We start from the raw sequence: 10,765 nt of genomic DNA, 5'->3' as shown, positions 1-10,765 counted from the left end.
GGGTGCAGGAGGGGTGCTTGGAGGGAGCGATACTCGGAGGGATGCAGGAGGGTGTTCAGGGTTCAGGATGCAGGAAGGAGCTGGGAGTAAGGAGTGCTTGGGGTTTGGAATTCAGCTGGGATTCTCAGGAACTGGGATGCTTAGAGGGAGGGAAGCCTGGGGGTTGTGATGCAGGAGGGATATTCAGAGGGATGCTCAGGGGCTGGGATGTAGGAGAGGCCTCGGAGGGAGGTATGCAGGAGGGATGCTTGCAGTAAGGACTGCTCGAGGGGTTGGGATGCAGGAAGGATGCTCGATGGAGGGATGCTTGGAAGGAAAGGTTCAGGAGGGATGCTTGGAAGGAAAGGTTCAGGAGGGATGCTCAGGAGTCAGGATCCCCTGTGGGATGCTCAGAGAGAGGGATGCTCTGTGGTCACGATGCAGGAGGGAACCCTGGAGGAGGGATGCTTGAGGATTTGGATGTTTGAGGGTCAGGCTACAGGAGGATGCTTGGAGGGGGGGATACAGGAGCAACGTTGGCAAGTGGGTGTGTGCACATTTCCCCGGTGCCTGCAGGGCTTTGCAAACCTATTTACAAGGCAGCATCTTGTCATGAGGAACTGGCTGAGATGGATTGAGGTTTTCTCCAGGGAAACTGACCTGGGGAGAGACAGTCGGGGAAGTTCCCATCCCATAGGGAGCCAAAAAACCCTAAAAGTGAGGGTCAAATTCAGAGCAGTCCAGATCCAAACCCCTTTCAGATTAAATCAGCCCTGGCTTGGACTTTGCAGGTGTTAAAGGATGAAAGCAGACATTGGTATCTTGCATATTTGCCAACGTTATGAGGTTTTCAAAATGCTTTGGGAACTAAACTATGCTATGTTTGTATCATGGGACTCATGGCAGAGAAGTTTCAACTGCATGCCCTACCTCACGCTGAAAGGATGTAGCAAGGGGCTGAGCTTTCGCATGGGGAGGAGGTTCAAAATGCCTTGAACATCTTTGTGATGGAGTCTGTAAAGTTTGCCATAGTCTCCCTTCACCCTCCTTGTTTCTGGGTTGACTGATGCAAAGCCAAATCTGTTGGGGGCTGGAGGGAAACTGACATCTCAAATGAGTTTCATTTTTCCTGAAGGCACCACCAAAAAACTGGAGATCTCTATATTTCCAAGCAGTGAGGCAGTATCTGATGAATCCCAGACAGTGTTGGCCCTTGGTCCAGTATGCTTTGGTGAACAGGCTGCGTTTTTCCCTTGGGTAATTTCCAAGGATTTGATTTTTATACACAGACAAAAGCAGACAGAAATCTGAAGAAAGATGAGTGGTGTTAATGCTATAAATACCTTCAAGAAAACAACCAGCTTTCCGGAGGAGATGTATTTACAGTCACCAGGGATGATAATAAAAAGGACATTGGTCTGAAGGTCAGTGCAGGATCTGGGCACTCCGAGTATAAAGCCCTGTGGAAGTACGGTAGCACAGCCCTGGCTGAGAGCTCTGGCTAACAAGGAAAGCAAAAGGCTTTTGGGGGAAGAAAAGGAAAATATGTTCATCTTGGGGGATGTGAGGAGGAGTCACCATCCTGGGAAAACTTAGCTAGTACAGGCAGGACAAAGTTTTTGGGCATCCAATGCCAAATATATTCAGAATAATAAAAAGCAACTATGGTGAGTTATTTTTGTCTGTGGTTGGTGCCAGGCTTAGCCATAAAGCCGGTTTGTCACTGCTGGTCCAGTGTTTTGAGCAAGTCCTGCCTTCTGTGCCTTTCTCTGCTGATGATTTTCAAGGCAATGGGAGAGAGGAATTTACTTCCTTGTGCCTTGCTTTCTGCATCCATACCAGGATGGCTGACAACATGCTAGTGATGGTTTTGAGATGCTTTGTTAGGAAAGGATACCGGTACATGTTAGAGATGCGTGTATGTAGCTGTTGACTGGAGGGGAGGAACAGAGCTGGGAGGAGGAGTCTGTCTAGAGAAACAGGATGAAATGTTAGGGCCTTGGGCTTCGTTTGGTATTATTGCACTGATTGCTTTGACATCCAGTCAAAGCCTTTTTTTTTTTAAATTTTTATTTGATGACTGAGTGCCTAATAGCAAGAAACACAAAGCACAAGAAGAGATTGGGGGAGTTGTGTGCACCAAAAGGATCAGAGAAGAAGCACTGGAGAAATAAGAGAGCAGGGCAGCTAAGGCAGCTGGGTAGGGCAGCCAGTCCAGCACTGTTGTCTATGAATTATGGCCATGGTAGTTCACTTGGAGATTGCTGCTAGAATTGTGTGGTGTGGTGAAATATATTTCTAATGTTTTAGAGGAAAAAGGAATTGATGAATACATGGTACTGCAAAAGAAAGAAAAAGGGTCTGAAGTGGTCTGTGCATCTAAAACATCAACAGATTTTAGTAAAGGCAGGGACTATATGGTAAATTCACGTTGATTGCAAATAGATGTCTTTTGGTTAGTTACCTTTTAGGGACCCCTTAGAAAAGTGTGTGGTCAGAGGAGAGAAACTCGCTATTCCCAAGGTGGAGCTCCTGATGTACATCAAAGCCATGCAAGATGCTGACAGTCCAGTTGGGTGACAATGATCAAATAAATCTTTACACTCCAGACAAGACAGAAAGCTGCCAAGCAGGTTGGACGGTCCTGCAGAGTGTGGGGACAACCTCCTGCTCCAAATCTGTTACTGCCTGTGGCTGAAGGGGAGTCTGTATTGGTGTTGTACTGAAGGGCGGTTCTGATTCAGAGCAGCAGAGGACAGGAAAGCACAAAGAGCCTTACCAGCCAAAAGTAATTAGCTCTAGTGAGTAGGAGACACACAACACAAGTGCAATCTGTCCCTGGAAAGCAGTTTAGGACAGGAAGTGAAGAATATGTGATCTTCTTGAAAGGAGAAGTTGAGTTTAGAAAGGCAGATTATAATCATGTGCAAAAAAAAATTGGCCAGGCTTCTGTGCTGGCGATTTTCCCTGTTCTGACTGCAGATGGGTAGAGTCTCATTTCTGTTTCTAAAGGGGTATTTAACTGGATTTTCCTGCAGTTATTAGCTTTGAGTTTCTGCCCAGATCTCATAAAAACGGACCTGATCCTCTGCTCTGCCATGGCACTTTATTGGGTGCAACACTGTTAGCAGCTGAAGTGAGCAAAGCAAGGTGGAACATTGCTGTTAATGTACTTGCACATCTGGAAAGGTTAGACTGCTGGCTCTCCCACAACCTATTGTATGTCCTTGAGCATATGGTTTGAAGTGGATTTGCCTCAGTATTCTGTGAGGAGAGGTGCCCAAGGACTGGAGGAAAACAAATGTCACCCCAATCTTCAAAAAGGGGAAGGAGGACCCAGGAAACTATGGGCCAGTCAGCCTCATCTCTGTCCCTGGAAAGGTGATGGAGCAGTTCGTCCTAGAGGTCATCTCCAGGCATGTAGAGGACAAGAAGGTTATCAGAAACAGTCAACATGGATTCACCAAGGGAAGATCATGCTTAACCAACCTGATGGCCTTCTACGATGGCGTGACTGGCTGGGTCGATGAAGGGAGAGCAGTGGATGTTGTCTATCTTGACTTCAGTAAGGCGTTTGACACTGTCTCCAATAGCCTCCTCACAGGCAAGCTAAGGAAGTGTGGGTGGGATGAGTGGACAGTGAGGTGGACAGAGAACTGGCTCAACAACAGAACTGAGAGGGTCGTGATCAACGGGGCAGAGTCTGGCTGGAGGCCTGTCACTGGTGATGTTCCCCAGGGGTCTGTGCTGGGTCCAGGCCTGTTCAACATATTCATCAGTGACCTGGATGATGGGACAGAGTGTAACCTCAGCAAGTTCGCTGATGATCCCAAGCTGGGAGGAGCGGCTGATACACCAGAAGGCTGTGCTGCCATCCAGCGAGACCTGGACAGGCTGGAGAGCTGGGCCCAGGGGAACCTGATGAGGTTATCCTCCCCCTCTACTCTGCCCTAGTGAGACCACATTTGGAGTACTGTGCCCAGTTTTGGGCCTCCCAGTTTAAGAAGGACAGGGGACTGCTTGAGCAAGTCCGGTGGAGAGCTACCAAGATGATCAGGGGCTGGAGCATCTCCCTTGTGAGGAAAGGCTGAGACACCTGGGTTTGTTCAGCCTGGAGAAGAGAAGGCTGAGGGGGCGTTTCTTATCAATGCCTATAAATATCTGAAGGGTGGGTGTCAGGAGGATGGGGCCGGGCTCTTTTCAGTGGTGCCCAACGCCAGGCCAAGGGGCCACGGGCACAAGCTGGAACACGGGAAGTTCCACCTGAACATGAGGACAAACCCCTTTGCTGTGCGGGTGCCAGAGCAGGGGCACAGGCTGCCCAGGGAGGCTGTGGGGTCCCTTCCCTGGAGACATTCACCCCCCGCCTGGACGCGGCCCTGTGCCCCTGCTCTGGGGGTGCCTGCTCCAGCAGGGATGGGACGGGATGAGCTCCAGAGGGCCCTTCCAACCCCCACCAGTCTGGGATTCATTCTGTGATATTGCCATTTCTTCTGAGTTATTCAGAGGGCTTTTTAGCCTTTTAGAAAAATAGTCGTAGGGAATTGATAAGAAAGACTGTCTTTGACTGTCTAGTACCTGCTGGTCCGGCTGTATCTATTGGGTGTGGTCATGATGAGTTGCAGGCTGTGGTTTCCCCTCCTTGGCTGGATGAATGTGCAGGTGCTTTGGACCAAAAAAAAAAAAATCCCCTTTGCCTAGGAATTAAGGGGATATTTGTTCCCTGCAAAAAAATCTTTAGAACACAATTACTTTGATGTTCCTGGAAAACAGACCTACAGAGGTGTGTGACGACAGGGGCTGGTCCTTTTAAGAAGTTGTATACCAAGTTATGGCAAATTTATGGAAATTTTAGAGAATACAGTATTTTTTTGTGCAGTATTTTGTGCTCTAGCAAGGCACTGTGTGCACTCCCTTCCATCCTGCAGCAGCTCAGCATGCTGCAGGATTGAGCCCTAATTGCCTAGCTGCCTGGAGGATGCAGCAAGAATAACAGTAATGTCTTGGCTGACATAAAAGAAACCATTATAGCAGGAGTTAAGGACAATAAAAGGTGAGTCTCATTTTTCTGTAATTCCAGACCTCCAGAGAATTCAGGGAAGTAGATCATGATTTCTTCTTCTTTGTAAGTAAGAAGCAAATCACTTTATTTATCAGTCTATGTTTGGATGGTGGGATTTTTTTTCCTCCTTTAGAGGTGTTTATCAAACTACGCATGATGCCATTGTGGGAAATGTACTGAATTTACTACCAAGATTTCCTAAAGGTAAAGTACATCTCAGATCTATGTTTTCAGAGCTCTGTAAGATCTGGGGTGTTGGAATTAGTGCTGCATTCTGCAAAAAATACTAAGGGTTCTTTACTAGAAATCTGATGCTGGCAGGGATAAGGGAATGAATTGATTTAGAAGTAATTGGGTAGACTTCAATTGAAATGAATCCTAATTAAAGAAAAAACACAGGCAGAACTATAAGAACACCTCTGAACAGCAGAGGTTATGAAGATTAGACCCAAGCAAAGCCCAAGGTGAATTTTCATCCTGAGGTTGGGTGGTAGTCTTTTTATTTTGTTTTGTTGTTGTTGTTGTTTACTTAGTTTGGAGAGTGAAGCTAATGTGACTCTTTGCTTAAATTCCTTTTCCCTCTCTGGTTTCTAGAGCATGGTTGGGTATCTGTCCTTGCAGGGACACATCTCATGGTCAGCAACATCTGTTGCAAATGTTGATTAAGCACTTCATTTTATTTGTGTCTTTAGATGGAATTTAAGTCTGGAGCCAGGGCTGCTCCCTTTTGCAGTGCCCTTTTTATTTTGAGGGGGCATAGGAGAAAGCACTGTGGGCCCTGGTGTGCCTTTGTGGATGCAGTGTGTGGTACCTAATGCCATTGAGGCTCATTGATCTGCCAGGTGGAACAGAGAGTGTCTTCAGGACAATTTTGTAGGTCTGAGCATCTGCGTGATAAGAATGAGATAGGAAGACATCCCTTCCTCTTCCAAGGCACATCTCCCTCTCTAGCACATCTTCAAAAATTCCACGAGGTTTATCTGAGAACCTAGTTTTGTCAGCTTCCCTTTGGTTCTTGGGACAGTCATAGAGTACAACCTCTTGTAAGCTTTGTCTGGGCACATGAAGGAGGAGGTGACTGGGAATGACCAGCATTCATTTACCAAGGGTAAATCATGCTTGGTCTAAGTGATAGCCTTTAAGGATGGACTGGTAGATCTGTGGATGAGGGCAGAGGAGTGAATGTCGTCTTCTTTGACTTCAGTAAGCCTTTTGAGATGATGTCCCACAGCATCCTTGTATCAAAGATACAAGAGAAACCGCAGTCTAGATGGGTGGACAGCTAATTGGGTAGGAAACTGGCTGAAACTGTCCTGGGACATTTCCTTTTTAATATTTTTATCAACAGCTTGGAGGAGGAGATGAAATCCAGCTCATCAAATTTGTGAGTGACACCAAACTTGGGGGAATAGTCAATACACTTGAGGGCAGGGCTGTGGTACAGGAGGACAAGGGCAGGCTGGGGGTGAGAAGAACCTCATGGAATTCAGCAAGGATGAATGCAAAGTCCTGCACTTGGGATGGACTCACCCTCTATGGATTCACCTGGGATGGACTAAACCAGCGTGGACTCACCCAGCATGGACTAACCCCTTGCACTGGTGAAGGCTGGGGACTGAGCAATAGCAGCTCCCCTGTGCCTACAGGGAGGTTATTCAGGAGATGGAGCCTGCCTTTTCACAGCAGTGCATGGCAGGAGAATGAGAAAAAAACCAGACATAAATGAAAAAAGAGTTTCCAGCTGGAAATAAAGAGAACTTCCCACTCTGGGCTAATTAGGCCCTGGCAGAGATTGCCCAGGGTGGTTGTATGATCTCCATCCTGGGATGTTTTCAGGACCTAAATGGACAAAACCCTGAGCAGAGTGGCTTGATTTGGCTTTATGCATGGGTTGGACTGGAGACCTCGCAAGGTCCCTTACCTACTGATGCTGTGGTTTTACCTATGTTGCTCCGTCCAGTTGTTCACAGGGGAAGCAGAACGGTTTTGCCATTTCATGAGATTTTTTCTTTTTCACTGCAAAGCTCATATTGTGTACTTTCTGTTTTATGTGAGCTACAAAACAGATGAGAACCTCGAAGTGGCTCTTCGGATTAGTAATTAACACTTTGACCTTCTACAGCATCCTTGTGTGCTCCAGGAACTCTGTTCTCTTTACAAGCAGAAATGAGACGATCCTCCCAAATTTTCCATGACTTGTTATTGCCAGTGAGGAAGATGAAGTTCAGAAAGGTTGTCCCACTTCAGGAGCACTCATTATAGAATCCTGGTTATCTGAATATTTAGTCTCTTTATTTCAGTATTAAACAGAGGAGAGCCAGGGACCAGATCTCCAAGGCAGCATTTGGCTGCCCAGCAATGAAACTGTCCTTCCCTCTCCTGCAGTTCCCTGGGTTATTTATGACACACTTCCAATTTCTACAGCAAATGAGACAGTGATCTTACAGACAAGTCTGCTTCACTGCAAACCCTGATTCATACTCCAAGCAGGTCCTGGGGAAAAAATGTTAATATGAGATCCTTTAAATAATATCTCTCTGAAAGCACCTGGTGCTGTGCTGGGCTCGAATTAGCCATCTTAATTCCTAACCTTTGACATGTGAATAATCTTTTAATGTAGAATGCTCTTTTAGTGTAGTTTTTAGACTGTAGTATTTATTATTACATACTGCAAAGCAACTTGAATGTTGTTTTAATAGAGTTCTAAGATTGTAATATATATTATAAATGTCTTCTTCTCAGGGGCTTCCTGGCTACCATCTGGCTCACACCCAGGGAGCAGCTTGGTGTACCCTGATACACAACAGAAACATGGGCTTGTTTGTCCCCTCCTGCTGACATCAGGGTGTTAGAGAGGTGTAGGTGGGATTGTGATACCTAATGCCCAACCTTGTACTGTAAAGTCCTTAGTTGGTGAGGAGAGCATGGACCCTCCACCTGGAGTACTGGGTCCAGCTTGGGGCTCCTCAGCACGGGACAGACACGGGGCTGTTGGAGTGGGGCCAGAGGGGGCACAGAAATGCTCCGAGGGCTGGAGCCCCTCTGCTGCGAGGCCGGGCTGGGAGAGCTGGGGTTGTTCAGCCTGGGGAAGAGAAGGCTGCGGGGAGACCTTAATGCAGCCTCCCAGTGCTTAAAGGGGGGCTGTAGGAAGGATGGGGGTGACCTTTTTAGCAAGGCCTGTTCTGACAGTCCAAGGGGTGATGGTTTTAAACTAAAGGAGGGTAGATTTAGACTGAATATAAGGAAAAAATTTTTCCCAATGAGGGTGGTGAGACACTGGCCCAGGTTGCCCAGAGAGGTGGTCGATGCCCCATCTCTGGAATTGTTCAAGGTCAGATTGGATGGGGCTCTGAGCCACCTGATCTTGTTGAAGATGTTCCTGCTCATGGCAGGGGGGTTGGACTAGAGGGACCTTTAAAAGTCCCTTCCAACCCAAACCATTCTGTGATTCTATGATTCTATGAAGGTCATCTCAGGTGGGTCTCCCTGCATGTCTTTGAGGTCCTAATGTCAATATGAGACATCATGATGTTTCCTGATGAGAAGGATGGTTTGTCTTTACAGTCCTTAGATACTCTGCATTGGGACTTGTTTGTCTATTGACTATAGAGGGAAATTGTTTCAGCCTTGCCCTTGCTGCACAATGTCAGATGAGACCTAGTTGCACTCCAGGCAGCAAGTCTGGGTGACCCATCCTCATGTCCCCTTCTGTGATCAGCCTGAGAAAGAACCACGTCCCTTCAGGAGCTGCAAGTTTATGCCAAAATTCAGATGGAAGTAGACTTTTTGCACTGAAAATTTGGGTGATGTTTGGCGATGCTAAAGTAGGTAAAAGCCCAGTCACATAGGGGACAGCAGTGGGCAACCATCACCCCCAAGAGGGACAGCGGGGACACACAACACCACGTACAGCAGTGGACTGTGGACTATGGTGATTTATGGGGTTAGGTCTAAAAGGTCTGTAGCCATTTTTTGACCGTCCTGCCTGTGTGGTGTTTCCACACTGCTGTGCCAGGCTCAGCATGGATTACTCCAGGGAAGTAGCCATGTAATGGTGAGGTGCAACCAGTGAGCACTGTAGATCCTCCCGTCTCCTCCTGGTCCCTTATCTATCTGCCAGATGTCTGGGGTGTCAGGGCTCAAGCTGTGAAGCTGCAGACAGGAGGTGAGGTGGGTACCAGCTTAACTGCAGGTCTGTGCCAGTCTCTGTATGGCCAAGGTGACCACTGAGCTACATCTAGGACAAGGGCTCCTCCTGATATCTGGTCTGTCTGCAAGACCTGTCTGCTCTCCAGGTTGGCTTTTAGCCTTTGCTGTCACTGTGATACTTTCTGTTTGAGGCAAAAAGACATTGCCTGTGGGCTTTTATTCTCTCCTCTTACCTTGTCCTCATTTGTTACTGGTTTAATGCAGGCTGGCCCCTCAAGAGTCGTGCTCATGTCTTCTGTCCTGTGAAAAAAATGCGATGAGGAGCATTAGTTCTGCCATAGCTTGTTCCAGGGAAGGCAGCAATGGTGCTTGATAGGAAAAAAAAAAATCCAGCATGTGAGCAGAGGACTTTATGAGTCAACAGGCAGGTGACAGAAAGGCCAAGGTGGTGCCTGGAGAGCCATTGCAGCATAGGCTGCTGTCATTGCTGGATGGGGAGGTGACCATGCATATATCATGGTGTTTTTCATCCTGTGAGATTGTGGGGGAGCAATGATGGGAAGAGGTGATGTTTGGTGGAGTAGGAAGGCTTCCCAGGCAAGCAGCTGTGAGACAGAGTCTGAGGTTTGTATCGGCATGGGTTTTCCTTCTCCACCAGCAAGCAGCTTTGTACCAGGAGAGAAGATACTCTCTGGCTCAGATACAGGCTTATTCCAGGGATAGGATGGTCCTTGGATGCTATCCTCTGAGGTCCCTTCTGGATGTGAAAACCATACTTGGGGTACATGCCACCTGTGTGTGTATTTTTCATTAATAAAACACTACCCACTTGAAAAGCTTCAAATGCCTTCCGAGTGCTAACAAAGGAAGTTAAAACCTACCCCACTAGGAACTACTGTGTGTTGTCCTCATTTCACAGGTTAGGAAACTGAGGTGGTGATTACTCTTCTGGTCAGACATACATGAGCGTGGATAGCTCTGTCCTGCCTTGATCCCTCATTCAGGCAACGAAGATGATACATACCTTCCTTCTCCCTCCCCCATGGATTGTTTCAGGCTATAGGCAGGAAGGGACAGTCTCCAAAGGTGTATTTATGGAGCGCATCGCACAGGGGGACCTGCTGTGGGTGAGCCTTTCTACAGTCCCTGTAATGCATTTTAAGAAATCCTGGCTGTCTGATTTTATCACTCTGTACCGGGGTTTCTCGTGCAGTAGTGCTTCCAGTACCTGGTTATAAAAGTTGTTCTGAGCTCTTCCAGGGAAATCCTTAGTTTTTTTTTTTTTTAAAGCGCTCTCTCCTCTAATGCTTTATTGCTGGTGAATTCAGGCCATGACAAATGGGAAACTTTGCCTGACTCTGCAGTTTCTCTCCCCTCTCGCTTTGGTCCTGCATACAAATGCGGCAGGTCCCTGGGGAGCAGCCAAGACTGCACCACTCAGCCGGAGTGGCTGACAGCACAGCATAAATGTCAAACGTACACCCCTGCTACTGCACAGAGAGGCTGCAATCCCATCTCTGCTTCCCAGGGCTTTTCTCTCCTTCCCTGTATATGAAGGCAATCATCGGGACCACC

The sequence above is a fragment of the Phalacrocorax carbo genome, chromosome 1 (genome assembly GCF_963921805.1).
Source record: "Phalacrocorax carbo chromosome 1, bPhaCar2.1, whole genome shotgun sequence".
In the NCBI taxonomy this organism is placed as follows: Eukaryota; Metazoa; Chordata; class Aves; order Suliformes; family Phalacrocoracidae; genus Phalacrocorax; species Phalacrocorax carbo.
The sequence above is the reverse complement of the archived record's forward strand: the minus strand, read 5'-3'. Positions refer to the sequence as shown.